The sequence below is a fragment of the Triturus cristatus genome, chromosome 1_1, assembly GCF_964204655.1.
Source record: "Triturus cristatus chromosome 1_1, aTriCri1.1, whole genome shotgun sequence".
Lineage (NCBI taxonomy): Eukaryota > Metazoa > Chordata > Amphibia > Caudata > Salamandridae > Triturus > Triturus cristatus.
In genome coordinates this window covers 1,093,003,060-1,093,018,618 of record NC_140579.1, presented here as the reverse complement: position 1 = coordinate 1,093,018,618, position 15,559 = coordinate 1,093,003,060, and positions in this window count along the sequence as shown.

Below are 15,559 nucleotides of genomic sequence, written 5' to 3'. Positions count from 1 at the left end.
TTTTTCGGAAATGCTGGTCTGTCTGACCAATGTTCCAAAGAGGTGTGGCTCGACTCTGAGGATTTCGTCGACAAGGACCTCCAACTCTTGGCTAGTGAACTTTGGATTCTTGTTAGTGGGCATGGTGAGGGGTGTGGGTGTGGATGGTTGTGGGGGGTGTGGGTGTGGATGGTTGTGGGTGTGTGGGTGTGGTTGTGCAGGTGTGTGTGAATGTGATGAGGGGGTGTTTGTGAAGGTGTGTGTGTGAAGGTGTGCAAGTGTAAGGTGTAGTAAAGGTTCAAGTATGGTGCTGTAGGTTGTCTGTGGGGTCTGGCAGCAGTGAGTCTGTTGCAAAGGCTCATGGTTTGTGTGTGTGGGCCCTTTTTTATTGGTCCATTGGTGGGTGTGGCTGTGTTTGAACTTTGGGTGGGTGTGTTATAAGGAGTGGTTGTGTTTTGGGCCTCTGTTTGGGATTTTGGCAGTTGCAGGTCAGTGAATGTGTTGTATTTGTGCTTGTTGGACATGTTTTGTGGCTTTGTGCCATTCGAATAGTGTATTCTTGTGTTGTTGTGCTTTGTCCTGGTTGTGTACGTGCGTTTTTAGCGTGTGTACGGTGTGTACTTCGGCAATTTTGTTGTACAGTGCTGTCCTTGTGTCTGGCTTGGTACGACTCGTACATGCGCGATGTTGGGTGATTGTGCTGGTGTTGGGGCCTGGGGTGCGCTCCGTACTTAGAATGTTGGGGTGGGGGTACGCTCCATTCATACGCGGGTGAGGGTACGGGTCGTACATACACGGTTGGGGTGGGGGTACGCTCCATACATACGCGGGTGAGGGTACGGGTCGTACATACACGGTTGGGGTGGGGGTACGGTCCGTACATACATGGTTGGGGTGGGGGTACAGGTCGTACATACACGGTTGGGGTGGGGGTACGCTCCATGCATACGCAGGTGAGGGTACGGGTCGTACATACATGGTTGGGGTGGGGGTACGGTCCGTACATACACGGTTGGGGTGGGGGTACGCTCCATACATACGCGGGTGAGGGTACAGGCAGTACATACACTGTTGGGGTGGGGGTACGCTCCATATGTACGCGGGTGAGGGTACGGGTCGTACATACACGGTTGGGGTGGGGGTACGCTCCATACATACGCGGGTGAGGGTACGGGCCGTACATGCACTGTTGGGGTGGGGGTACGCTCCATACGTACGCGGGTGAGGGTACGGGTCATACATACACGGTTGGGGTGGGGGAACGCTCCATACATATGTGGGTGGGGGTACAGGCCGTACGTATGAGGGTGTACATACACGGGTGGGGGTACGTCTCGTACATACACGGGTGTACATACACGGGTGTACATACATGGGTGGGGGTGCGTCTCATACATACACGGGTGTACATACACGGGTGGGGATTCGACTCGTACATAGGAGGGCTGGGGGGAGTGTTGGGCGCGTATGCGGGCACATGTCTCCATGGTTGCTATGGGAGTTCGGTGCGGACTGTGTTTTTTCCATCCGGTTGTAACATCGGACGCACGGGATGGATCGTATTAGCGCGGTCAGACTTCACTTTTCACATTTGTACGGTAAATCGCCCGAGGATGTGTCAGACACATTTTCCGACCCGAGGACGTGTGGGGAATTATTCCCAATGCGATTCGTATGGTCTTTTTCCCATGCGAATCGTACTAGGCAGTTTGTACGGCACTTGTACGATTCGTACGGTAAAAAGACCGGATACGAGTCGTACGGGGAATTTTTTTACAGGATCGTAATCGGCACCTGTATGTGTGTGTAAACTGTCGGGTAATTTTAAGGTGTAATTTGGATGTAGAGAAAGGTTTAGTTAATGGTGCAACGGGTAAAGTGGTGGATTTTGTGAATTATCAGAAAAAAGAAGGAATTTAATTTTTAAAAATTTAATTTGATCAGATTGATGAAGTTAAAGAAATTGGTCGTTGTTCAGTTCGTTTTTTGCTTGTGAAAGACTGATATGTACGTAGGAAACAATTTCCATTTTCTCTGGCATATGCAGTGACTATTCATAAATCTCAAGGATTAAGTGTAGACAGTGTATTGGTGAACATTGGATCTACTGTATTTAAAGAGGGTATGGCAAATGTTGCTTTGTCACGAGTCAGAACATTATCTGGTTTGTTATTGATTGATTTTGATGAGACAAAGGTTACTGCAGATGCAAACTGTGTAAAAGAGTATAATAGGTTAAGAAGGGTGTATGCTCCAAATTTAGGTCAATATCCTGTATTTGAAAAGCGTGTGGTTGGTCGAAAAAGAAGGTTAGAGACTATCTGTACTGAAGATGTCAAGAAGGGAAAAGAACAAGATAATGTTGCGATTGCAGGTAAAAAGAAATTGGACACTGTTGAAGAGATTGTTGGTTATCAGTTTGAAAATAGTTCTGGTGTCAACTGCTATGCTAATGTAGTGGTCAATGTTGTTTTATATCTGGAAGGTTTGCAAGCACAAATTATGCAGAATCGGGAAAAAAGATTTTGTTCTCTGTTGCATTCTGTTTATGAAAAACTGACAACAGATAGAAGTAAAATCCAATCTGTTTCAGATGTTCGTAATCTTTTGGATGTGTGTTCTGGTGCTACACAATTTACACAAAATATCCAACAAGATGCTCAGGAATTTTTAATGTATATGCTTACAATTTTTGAAAATGAAGGTGTAGAAATAGAAAATATTTTTGGCCTTTCTTACAAATGGGAACATTATTGTGAAAAATGCATGTATACATGTAGCACCAATGTAGACACTGAGAAATTTCTGTATTTAACATTACCAGACTGTAAATCAGTGTCTTTCAATAAATTAGTGAAAGGTGCAATTCAAAACATGGAGTGTAGCCAATGTAAATCAGAAATGTTATCCACATTATTCTTAAAAAAATATGGAAAATACATAATTTTAATGATGCAACGTTGTACAGCTGATGAAAGAAAATTGGATACTTTAATAAAGCAGTTTGTAGCAACACAAGTATCAATATCAGGAAGGACTTTTGTAGCACTTGCAATAATTTTCCATGATGGTCCTTCCACCACATCTGGACATTACACTGCCTATCTAAAATGTGACAAGGGCTGGACACTTTGGTGCCGATTACGATCCGGTAAAAACCGGGTACGAACCGTCGGTCGGAGCGTTTTCTCCGTCCGACTCGTACCCGGTCGTAAAACTTTACATACAAGGAATTACGATTCGCACAGAAACACCATTTCCGTACGAATCGTAAAAAACACCGACCGACGAAAATATACATACAAATGTGATCCGGGAATGCTGCGACATGACGTCGGGACGCTTTCAGGCAGCGTTTCACGACCCAGGAACCACGATTCGAACCGACAGCAGTCCGGACGGCAATATTTTCACGGCACCCAAAAAGTGCCGGAAAAGCGAAGTACGGCGCGAAACGACCAGAGTAGGTGGCCCGGTAGGCGCCGTCCCCCCCCCCGCCCCCGTATGTGTGCCGACCCCCCCAGCCCCCGTACATACACGCCGACCCCCCCCGCCCCGTACATTCGAGTCGTACCCCCCGTGTATGTACACCCTTGTACGTGTTGAACCCCCCCGTGTATGTACACCCGTGTACGTTCGAGTCGTACCCCCACCCGTGTATGTACGGTGCGTACCCCCAGCTGGGGGTACGCACCGTACATACACGGGTGGGGGTACGACTCGAACGTAGACGGGTGTACATACACGGGGGGGTTCGACACGTACAAGGGTTTACATACACGGGGGGTTCGACACGTACAAGGGTGTACATACACGGGGGCGGTACGACTCGAACGTACGGGGGCGGGGGGGTCGGCGCGTACGTATGGGGGCTGGGGGGTGTCGGCGCGTACGAATGGGGGCTGGGGGGGTCGGCGCGTACGTACGGGGGCTGGGGGGGGTCGGCGCGTATGCGGGCACATGTCTCCATGGTTGCTATGGGAGTTCGGTGCGGACGGTGTGTTTTCCATACGGTTGTAACATCGGACGCACGGGATGGATCGTGATTCCGCGGTCGGACTTCACTTTTCACATTTGTACGGTAAATCGTCCGTGGCATGTCGGACACATTTTCCGACCCGAGGACGTGTGGGGAATAATTCCCAATGCGATTCGTATGGACTTTTTACCATCCGAATCGTACTTGGCAGTTTGTACGGCACTTGTACGATTCGTACGGTAAAAAGACCGGATACGAGTCGTACGGGGAATTTTTTTACCGGATCGTAATCGGCACCTTTGTAATGATGCCCAGTTGGTTTTCAAACAACGTTTGCCTAGGGAATTACAAAGTTCCTACCTAATATTTTTAAGGCCAAAGTTTTAGGAAGATAATTCACTCTCTGAGGAATTTATTATTATAATTTAATAGGACTACCATTGGACAATTTACATAAAGAAGAAGTGCAAAAATACCATTTGGCCTCAAGGAAAGGTATATTTTTGAATTATGGACTTTTTGGTGGTCATTTATTCGGTGATTATTTTAATGCGGCAACATTTACAGTTTTTATAAGTTAAAGTTATAAAATTTTGTAATCTGTAAGCATTTCATATATGTATGATTTGTATTTTCTGGTATTCTGGTATTTTACTGAGAATAGTATGTTGGGTTTTTTTTAACAATCTTTCTGATTGTTTTTTTTTTCCCCGCTGTTAAGTGATGAGTACCATTGAAATCACTATTTCTAGTGAAATTCAATATATTCTGAGAACAGCAAAAAAGGCAAACAAATTACTTTGTGGAAATTATGTTGTGTTGTAAAAAATGTATTATTATATGTTATAATTTTTTTTTTTTCTTTCACAGATCCAAATTTTAAAATAAGCAATTTTTAACAATTTAAATTTGAATGAAAAACAGCAAAGAATGAATACCATTTTTTATTCCTATTACTGTGAAGGTAAGTTTAACTAAGTCTCAATATGCAGAATGAAGAGGCCTGCAAGAAGCTACAAAGTTGAAACACGTTTCTAAAAACACTCTGTTTATGTAGTTTTGAAATCTGACCATAATCAGATATCATGTGACCTGCAAAAAAAGAGATTTGAGGGGTTCATAATATTTCACGTTTTTAGCTGTTGAAGGACCGCAATCATTTCAATCATTCTTCTTTGAACATCTTTGCAGACAAAACTCTGTGCTTACTTTTATCATTCGCAAGGAAATTTAAAAACGGAAATATGTCACTTTTTGTAACATAGTTATTGTGCAAGATACTCTTTTATATTTACAAAGAGAGGAAAAGGCACTCTGTGCACTTTTTATACTCCATGTAAATACAACCTCATCATTTAGACCACTTTGTGTTGAAAGGGTGTTCTATAAGTGTTGTTGTGCATGATTGCACTTAATACTCATAGAACAAGACACATGTCTAGATTTATCAGAAATCATAAATCTCGATATGTGTGTGAATGGTGCACCATTCTACAATTGGTGTAGGAAAGCACAACAAAGAGAATTGTTTTAATTTCTCCACATTTTTATATCTTCAATGCATGCTGAAATGTTCAGCATACATTGTAGGAGAAAAATGCATTTTCTCATTGTTTTTGTGCAGGAAGGTGAGTCTTACTGTAGAAAAACAAACAGCACATGACACAGATATCCTTGCACTATGGTGCAAGGGTGCCTGTGTCACCACATGGCTGCAGTTTAAGCAGCCGTGCAGACAGAAGCATAGATTTGCAACATATTTATGTACATATGTTGCATCCCTGTGCTTCGGAAGTCCTACAACACACTGCAGTTAAAGAGGTTACTGAGGGATGCTGCGGAACTTCATTATAGTTCTGCACTTATACATTCACCATACGCTACTAATGCATTCATTCAGTCAATTACGTACTACACATACATTCATCTAAACTTTCACACACTAACAAAGAAATTTAGCTCTTTTTTTAAACCAGGAAAGTTAGTTCTTACAAGAACTTTTTTTTTACTTCTTTCTTCTTTTATATATTTTTTTTGGTTTTTCTAACAATTTAGTGATTTTTTTGGTTTTTCTGAAAAAAACAAAACAAAAAACAAAACAGGAGAAACCAAAGAATGAACTTCAGGGAGCAATAAAAAAAAAATTAAAAAACTAGCAAATATGACTTTCTTGGCGGCGGCAGATCAGATCGATCGACTGCTCACCATAGCACAAAGTCTTATTGCACTTACTGCAGAGCACTTTTAAAAATTGAAATTGAGGACGGATGTCCAAGGTTTGGTCTGATGGATGCACTCTTGATGTGCTCGGCTGCGATGAGGTGGATGGCGCAGGAGCAGAAGCGTTTCTCATCCGTCGGCACTCTTCTTTTGCAAGATTGTTTGGATGAAGGGTCCTCATGTGCTTCATCATACTTGCCGTGCCGCAAGAGTATTTCTTGTTAGGATCCCCTCTCGATAGGACTCTTTTGCAAATCTTGCATGTGACCAAGGTGGCATTGGTTTTATTCTGCCCCTCGGGAAAAGTAAAAATTTCCATACCACTGAAGTATGAGGTGATGCAGGTGATGCCTGCTGCCCTGAAGCAATTTTTGGTTGAAAAAAGTTAGATCTAAGTGTAAACTTAGTCTAAAAAATCTTCTTCTCTCCAAAGAGGTGGTTCTCCAAAGAAGCTCAAAGAAGAATGATTGAAATGGGTGGGGTCTTTCAGTAGTTAGAACAGGAAGTGTAATGAACCAATCAAATCTCATTTTTTGCAGGTCACATGGGATCCGCGCACCGTGCGCTTACGCAGCACGCACCCAGCGCGCATCCGCGAAATTGAATTAAAAAGAAATATAGGATTAGATGTCAAAATATATTAGTTTTAAGACTAGTTTAGAGTTTGTCTTCAATTAATATTCACATGAAATACATAAATATGTTTTTTTAAATGTTAAATACTTTGCAGGATCCGCGCACCCACCGCGTCATAGACGCAGATGACGCATCGCGGAAGCGCGTAAACGTCGTGTTACGTACATCGAACGTGTCGCGTATAGGCTGGGAAACGCATACCGGTCACATTGAAATCGCGCACTAACCACGTACCCGACGCATACCATGTGCGGATGCTATCGCGTAGGGATCGAGAACGGTGCGCTTAGGGTGCGCGGATCCAAAAACATGGGAAAAAAATATATAAAATAAAGTTTTGCACATATAGTTAACAAAATATTTTGAAAAATATAAAAAATTATGTTTGAAAAATCCATTAAGTTCAAATAATATTTTTTAATTTTTAAAAGAATTAACTGAAAAAAATACATTTAAGAATGGTGATAAAAAAAGTATTTTAAAAAAAATGTAATTAATGAAATGACAGACTGAATTTGAAAAATATAGAAATCCAATCAAAATCATTAAACATGATATCTTCAGATATAAGTTATAGATAGGAATTAGCATTTAAAAAACCTTTGAAATTCACTGAAAAAACCAGAGGTTTCAGGCCTGATATAGCTAGGATTTAGCATTTAAAAAACCTTTGAAATTCATTGGAAAAACCATAGGTTTCATGCACGTTATAGTTAGGAATTGGCATTTAAAAAACTTTTGAAATTCACTGAAAAAACCATAGGTTTCAGGCACGTTATAGTTAGGAATTGGCATTTAAAAAACCTTAGAAATTCACTGAAAAAACCATAGGTTTCAGGGGTGTTATCGTTAGCTGGACATTTCCCTCGTACAAAACCCTAGAAATTCCCCTGTTATAGTTAGTTCAGCTAACTATAACTCGCGCCCCCGCAATGCACTGCTGATGACGTCACATATTACATCACTCATGACATGGTCAGTGACATCACTGATGACATCTCAAATGACATCACTGATGACATCACTGATGACGTCATCCATGTGATAAATTAGTGCACCTTCTCACACCCTAATATTACCTTTGATACACCGACTCAAAATTTCAGACGGCCATTTTGACAACCATAGATACTCCAATGCCAATGACTACACACCCACTCATTGACTTTCAGGTCTACATACATGTCCATCACTCACCTGTACAGTCACTCATACTTACAGTCACTCTGTGCATTTATACACCTATATAGACACTCACACACCGCCAATCATCCATTGAGGTACTGACACATCTAGTCAGTCATGCAAATAATTAATCACAGTCCAATTTACTCACCTATACAGTTGAACACACTCAAGTTCACTTACTCATAAAAATACTAACAAATTCTGTGTCTTCCTGCTGAAAAACAAACAGCACATGACACAGATATCCTTGCACTATGGCGCATACAGCCACTCCCAAAATCACACACTCTCACATATAGATAGTTATATTCTCTTACACACATATACACTGCGTTTCACATATGTAGTTACTGACACATGTACAACTGAGATATACATTCAATCACTAACACACCCTTACATACAGTCACCCAACCATACAGTCCATCACAGATGCACTCTTAAAACCATGCACCCACTGAATCACCCACTCACACATCTAGTCACAGAGTCACACACACCCTACCCACTCAAACACTCAGGCACCCATACAGATACTCAGACAACCAATCAATAACCCATATAGACACTCATATAGCTATTCACAAAACCATGCAGCCACTTATACACCAACACACAGACACATACAGACATTCACACAGTTTAGTCACTAGTCTGCAGTAAGATACATTTAATGACTCACTTATAGAGTCAGTTACGCACCTAGAAAATCATCCATTCACACACTTGTACACCCACTTATTCTTCAATAGGCCTTTCCCTATATATACTAAACATATTAAAACTGTTCAGAAACACATACTCAATGGATGATGTCCTCAGTGATGTCATCAGTGATGTCATCAGTGATGTCATTTGAGATGTCATCAGTGATGTCACTGACCATGTCATGAGTGAAGTAATATGTGACGTCATCAGCAGTGCATTGCGGGGGCGCGAGTTATAGTTAGCTGAACTAACTATAACAGGGGAATTTCTAGGGATTTGTACGAGGGAAATGTCCAGCTAACTATAACACCCATGAAACCTATGGTTTTTTCAGTGAATTTCGAAGGTTTTTTAAATGCCAATTCCTAACTATAACGTGCCTGAAACCTATGGTTTTTTCAGTGAATTTCAAAGGTTTTTTAAATGCCAATTCCTAACTATAACATGCATGAAACCTATGGGTTTTTCAGTGAATATATATATATATATGTGTATATATATATATATATATATATATATCTCGCTTGTAAGAGTCAGAAGACCACTGTCTGATTCGCTTAACTTCCTCAGAAGACATGCCAGCCTCTGCCGCAACTGTGTCTGCACCTATTCTTAAGGAGTGCGAATAGTAACCATTCAGGCTGACCCCCACCATCTTCAGGATGAAAGACATGACTGTGACAAACTGGAAGCATGATAGGCAGTCCCTGTTGGTATGGATGAACAATGCAGGGGTCGCAACATCAGGTCGAAAAGCTAGGTAGGACCCCATGCGGGACACCAGACAAATAGGGAAACATCTGAGCTCAACTGCAGTCTCTTTCGTGTCCTGATCAGTCTTAGACTTCCTCATCAGAATCTGCTGATTCTCCTAATTTACCTGAACATCCCCCTTTGTAGGCTCCCAGCGCGATGACCCTACCAGATCGCTGCTAAAGGCGCCATAGAAGGCCACAGTAAAAGCAGCTGCAAACAATGCAGTTTCATAAGGAGAGCTACACATTTTCTGCAAGTTACATAGGAAGAGGCCCAGAACATGAGCATTGAAGGGGCGCCTGCCATCCTTCGCACAGCCATCCAGCCGATCCCAACCCAATAACTGTTTCTTAATCAGAAAACAGCCCTTGACATCCTCTGTGCCCTTCAGTTTAGTAAATAACCTTATATCTGAAGAGCAGCCCTTGCATATGGATGCTGCTGTAAGGAAGTCTGTAATGTCATGCACGAATGACCTATAACATGCAAAACATTTTTCTTAGGAAAGCTGCATGCCCTACATCCGGTCGGGCGGAACTCTAATCTTCCACAGATATGATGGGAATGTTTAGTTCAAAACAAAATGTTAGACTTCAAGCACAACAATACCAAATGTTTTAGCAATCGCAAAACAAATTTGCAAAACGTCCCCTGCCTGTTGATGGCTTCAATCAATCAGGGAATTGTAAGCACGCTACTCACCCGTGAGGGTCTCGAGGCGCTGAGGGGGGTGTGAGAAGGTGGCCTGATATATGCTGTTCACTAGTTCTAGTGGGCACCTTGTATCAGTCCAAATAACCCCTTATGGTGAATGGTTAAAGACAACCTTATGTGAAAGCTATCCTAGTGGTAGCTATGGAGAGCAGCTTTCAGGCTAAGTCTTGAAGGAATGTAAAGCAGCTTGTTTTACCAGTCTATAATCTCTTGAATGATCAAATCAAAAGACAACCACACCAGGTATATATTAAAAAATATATGTATTTAAGGTTAAACACACCCCTCTAGTCACTTTATGAGACTTGAGTTCGAAGTACTAAAGTTATAAGTGATTAAGCATCAGTAAAAGCACAAATACACGTTTGAGCCCTAGGGGCGTACCAAACCATATACTAAAAGAGTGGTATAAGAACCACAACTGTAATAGGCACTAGGCCTATTGCCTCTAGAATCACTGGGACCCCAAGGAACCACCCAAGGTAGGAACACAGGGGACCCACGGGAACTGTATGCAGTGTGGAAACACAACCGCGGGGTTCCTATTACTTTCTATGGGGAATGTCGCGGTTGGAATTTTAAAGATTAGGGACACTTCTAATCGAGTCAGGACCAAACCCTCTTGGACTTAGGAAGTTCTAGGGGTAGCACCCATGAGAGTACCGGAGTACTCGAGTTACCTCACCCAGGGAAGCCGGGTGCATAGGTGTCTTTTGGTCGGGTCGCGTCATCGATTTCAATGGAAGCCTGCAAAGAACTGCTGCTGCGGTGAAGAGGAGAAGTGTCCGGAGAGATCCAAGCTTGGATCTAGGATGTAAGGAACCTGAAAGCAGTGGGGACAGAGTCTGGGTCACTTGCCAGTGACCTAGGGCAGGATGGGATGAACCAATGCCCACAGATGTCGGGTGCTTCCGGTGAGTTGATGGGTGTCTTGGCTCTTCAGCCACGAGGTCCAGGAGGCGTCGACGAAGTCCACGAGCCGGATTCGAGCTATCCCACAAAGTCTGTCGAGTGCTGCGGTGTCGGCGACCAGGAAGGACCCAACAAGCCTTGGCAACGGCAAGTCACAGGAAATCAGAGAAAGGACTGCGGTGCAGACCAGCAAGGTCTGATGGACTCACCCAGCAAGGGTAAGTAAGAGCAAGTCTGGAGCAACCAGAAAGCCCCATCAGAAGTGGAGCTGCCTTCGTGGGGACCTGCTAGCCAACGGGCTAGTGATCACGAAGGAGCCTCAAGCGGTCAAGGCTGGGGCTACTCGGAGCCCAAAGCACAACTTCGAGGATGACCAGGAAGGTGTTGTTGCTGCAAAAGTTTACGGTGTCCTGGTGTCACGGTTCCATGTTACTCACAATAGCCACGGGCCTCAGCTTTGCTGTGGACTCAGGGTAGCCTCGGGGAAGTCTGGAAATCCAGCTCTGGTGATGCAAAGACTTCGGCGTCCGGCGGGAGCTTCAGTAATGCAGACCGGTCAGTTGCTTCTTCGGTGCCTGCCAAGCAGGGGAGTCACTCCTTGACCCCAAGGGAGATTTCTTCCATCTTCTAGTCGTGATAGAAAGTCGAAGGTGCAGGATATGTTTCAGAGGTTCGTCCAGGGTAATCTAAAGTCCTAGGGACTGGATTCCTATACTTATACTAAGTTTAGGAGATGGACTAACTCTAAGGCTCCACCTATGGGTGGGCCTGGGGTGGGGGTGGTTACACCCCTTCCCCTTTGTCCAGTTTCGCGCCAGAGCAGGGGCTGAGTGCCCCTGCAACCGGTTTGAACTGGGCTATGCACCAGGCAGTGTCTCAAAATCATTCTCTGAATGCACCCACCGTGCCCCAATACACATCTGCCTGTCTGGGGAGGTGGTTACACCTCCCTGTGACAGGAAACCTATTGTCCAGGCCTCCCCTGCCGGAGTTTCCCCCAGCAGCAGGAGGCTAGACCCGTGTCTGTGGCAGTGGCATCCATTTTGTGATGCCAGGGCTTTTAAAGGGTTTAGCCAGTGTGAACATGTCTCTCCCTCTAGAAGGGTGGAATGCTACCCCCACCACCAGAACTGGTGGGGGGGATAGTATTCCGAAGCGTTTGACACCAAACACGACATGTTTTGATGCAGCCATCCCAAAGTTAGCATTTACCGCGAGGTTATAATGCACTTAAGAGTATATGGTATGGCTGTATCACAGAACAGCCATAAGGAAGTATTTCCGAATGCTGCAGAGGGGCTCAGCTCATGCTTGGGCACCCTCTCACATAAAACCAAGCACTATGCCTTCAGGATTGTCAAGGCTGCCATAGGAGTGGCTTATAGGTTTATATGTGTCTGTATAAGGTAGTGATATAGGTAGCCTATACCACTGTAAGGGGTGCAATTACACCCTTACCCAGGTTGCAGTAGCATACCTGTGGTGTCATTTTGGAGTGCTTCCCAGGGGTTGCATAATACATGCTGCAGCCCCTGGTAGGCCTCTGAGGTACATATGCCCTAGTTACATAGTATACCATATACTAGGGGCTTATAAGGCACTCCAGAATCCAATTAGATATGTACCTAATGTACATGGAAACCATTTTAGAGAGAAAGCAGCTAGGCTGTGGGCCTGATTAGCAGGGCCACAGCCAGACTAAGGTCGAAAAACAGTGAAACACCAGCAAAAAGTGGGGGTTCCCATGTGAAGCAGATCCTATTCTCCGACACAACCCCCCCAAGCGCAGGAACATTAAACTAACCTTGACTAGTTGAGTCTTCATGTTCTAAGTGGAAATACCTAGAGAGTCCATCTGCATTGGCATGGTTACTCCCAGGTCTATGTTCCACTGTAAAGTCCATCCCCTGTAGGGATATGGACCACCTAAGCAGTTTGGGATTTTCACCCTTCATTTGTTTTAGCCATAAGAAGGGCTTATGGTCTGTCTGAACAAGGAAGTGAGTACCAAACAAGTATGGCCTCAACTTCTTCAGAGCCCAAACCACAGCAAAGGCTTCCCTCTCAATAGCTGACCAACGTTTCTCTCTAGGGGTCAGCCTTCTGCTTATGAAAGCTACTGGCTGATCCTGACCTTCTTCATTCAATTGTGACAATACAGCCCCAACCCCCAATTCTGATGTATCAGTTTGAACAATGAACCTTTTGGAGTAGTCAGGACTCTACAGAATGGGAGCAGTACACATGGCCTGCTTCAGGTCATCAAATGCCTTTTGACAGCTAGCTGTCCACTGAACCTTTTTGGGCATTTTCTTAGAAGTTAAGTCATTCAAGGGTGTCACTTTTGATCCATACCCTTTGACAAATCTCCTATAGTACCCAGTCAGGCCTAAGAAGGCTCTCACCTGAGTCTGGGTAGTTGGAGCAGTCCATTATGGTCTGAATCTTGCTCTGCAATGGTTGAACCTGGCCTCCACCTACAAGGTGGCCCAGGTACCCAATCTGACTCTGCCCTATCTGGCACTTAGCCATGATAGTTAGGCCTGCTTTTTGCAGGGCCTCCAAAACATTCCTTAGGTGGACCAGGTGATCCTCCCAGGTGGAGCTAAAGACAGTAATATCATCTAGATTTGCTGCACTAAAGGCTTCCAGGCCTGTGAGAACTGTATTCACCAACCTTTGGAAAGTGGCAGGTGCATTCTTCAAACCAAAGGGCATTACCACAAATTGATAGTGCCCACTAGGGGTAGAAAATGCTGTTTTTGGCTTTCCATCAACAGCTAGCTTGATCTGCCAGTAGCCAGCTGTCAAGTCAAATGTGCTAAGCTACTTGGCTGAGGCTAAAGTATCTATAAGCTCATCTGCCCTTGGTATTGGATGGGCATCAGTCCTAGTGACTCCATTGAGGCCTCTGTAGTCCACACAAAACCTCATCTCTCTTTTTCCACCACTGGTGTGAGGTTTTGGCACAAGGACCACTGGACTAGCCCAAGGGCTATCTGAGGGCTCAATCACACCCAGATCCAACATTTTCTGGACTTCAGTCCTGATACAGACCCTGACATGGTCAGGTTGCCTATAAATCTGATTTTTAATAGGCAGACTGTCCCCAGTGTCCACTTCATGAGTGCACCAGGTAGTCCGACTTGGAGTCAGTGAAAACATGTGTCTGAACTGATTGAGAACTTGTCTGCAATCAGTTTGCTGCTGGGCAGTGAGGCTGCCTGCCAAGGCTACACCATCAACTGACCCATCATCAGGGTTCTGTGAGAGGAGGTCAGGGAGTGGGTCACTCTCTTCCTCCTGTCCCTCATCAGTTGCCATGAGCAAGCCCATGTCAGCCCTGTCCACATATGGCTTCAGCCTGTTGACATGGAGAACCCTATGGGGACTCCTAGGGGTTCCAAGGTCTACCAAGTAGGTAACCTCCCCTTTCTGTTCAACAATAGTGTGGGGTCCACTCCACTTGTTATAGAGAGCTGCTGGGGCCACAGGTTCCAACACCCACACTTTCTGCCCTGGCTGATAAACAGTCAGTACAGCCTTTTGGTCATGCCAGGCTTTTTGCAGTTCCTGGCTAGCCTCAAGGTTTTTGTTTGCCTTTTTCATACACTCAGTCACCCGGGAGCGGAGACCAAGTACATAGTCCACTATGTCTTGCTTTGGGGGCTTGAGAGGTAACTCCCATCCCTCCTTTACCAAACACAATGGACCCCTGACAGGGTGACCAAACAGAAGTTCAAATGGGCTGTAGCCAACCCCCTACTGAAGCACCTCCCTGTATGCAAATAAAAGGCAGGGCAGGAGAAGGTCCCATTTTCGCCTAAGCTTCTATGGGAGTCCTTTGATCATGCCCTTTAAGGTTTTGTTGAACCTTTCAACTAAACCATTGCATTGTGGGTGATAGGGTGTGGTGAATTTGTAATTCACTCCACACTCCTTCCACATTGCAGTTAAGTAACTTGACATAAATTTTGCATCTCTGTCAGATACTACCTCCTTTGGAAAACCTTCTCTTGAGAACACACTCAAGAGAGCTCTTGCCACTACAGGGGCTGTAGTGGTCCTTAGGGGTATAGCTTCTGGATACCTGGTGGCATGATCCACTACCACCAGTATAAACCTGTACCCAGATGCTGTTTGAAGATCCATGGGACCAGCAATGTCAATCCCTACCCTCTCAAAGGGAACCCCCACCACAGGTAGTGGTATCAGGGGGGCCTTTGTAGTGCCACGTGCTTTGCCACTGGCTTGACAGGTTACACAGGAGCGACAAAACTCCTTTGTGTCTTCAGACATGTGTGGCCAGTGAAATTGAGGAACAATTCTGTCCCAAATCTTGTTCTGGCCTAAGTGTCCTGCTAGGGGAATATCATAGGCTAGTGTCAATAGGAAACCCCTAAACTTCAGAGGTATAACCAACCTCCTGGATGCACCAGGCTTGGGGTCTCTACTCTCTGAGTAAAG